The sequence below is a fragment of the Phocoena sinus genome, chromosome 11, assembly GCF_008692025.1.
Source record: "Phocoena sinus isolate mPhoSin1 chromosome 11, mPhoSin1.pri, whole genome shotgun sequence".
Classification (NCBI taxonomy): domain Eukaryota; kingdom Metazoa; phylum Chordata; class Mammalia; order Artiodactyla; family Phocoenidae; genus Phocoena; species Phocoena sinus.
Window position 1 is genome coordinate 80,210,210 of NC_045773.1, and position 828 is coordinate 80,211,037.

Here is an 828-nt window from a genome sequence, read left to right on the forward strand (position 1 = left end):
ATCTGAGTTTAACAGCAGGGCTTGGTAATGAGTCATCCTGGCATTTGTTAGCCATCTGTCGGGTGGCTGGCGAATTACACTTTCTAATGCATGGGGGCTGTTATCGTTAGGTTCTGCCCCAAAGTCAGTTTGTCAGCATCTTTGACCAAAGCGGCCACCGCGGCGATTATTTTTAAACAGGCGGGCCATCCTGCTGCCACAGGATCCAATTTCTTTGATAGGTACGCAACTGGGCGATTCCAGGGGCCCAGTTTCTGAGTTAGTACTCCCTTTGCGATACCTTTATTCTCGGCCACGTACAGATGAAAAGGCTTAGTGATCCTTCCCCCGTTCCTTTTTTTAGGGCATTCTCTTGCCCAATGACCTTTTTCTTTACAGTAGGCACATTCGTCCTTGTCTAATGGCCGCCTTCTATCCGTTGTTCGCCCTTCCTGTCTATTTCTGTCTCTACTGTTTCCTCCTCTGACTACAGTGGCCAGTATCTTACTCAAATGTCTTTCTTGCCTCTTATCTCGTCTTACCTCACGAGCCTCTTGTTCCTTCTGCTTTCTTTCTTCCCTTTCTTCTTCTGTCTCCCTCTTATTATATACCTTATCTGCCTCTTTTACTAAGTCCTGAAGGGAGAAACCTTGTAGGCCATCCAGCCTTTGTAACTTCTTTCTAATATCAGGGGCCGCCTGGTCAATAAAGGTCATTGCTATGGTGGCCTTATGTTCCTCAGAGGTTGGATCATAAGGAGTGAATCGTCTAAAAGCCTCCATTAAGCGTTCTAGGAACACGGTTGGCGATTCCTGGGGCCCCTGAGTTATCTCTCTTACCTTAGCCAAA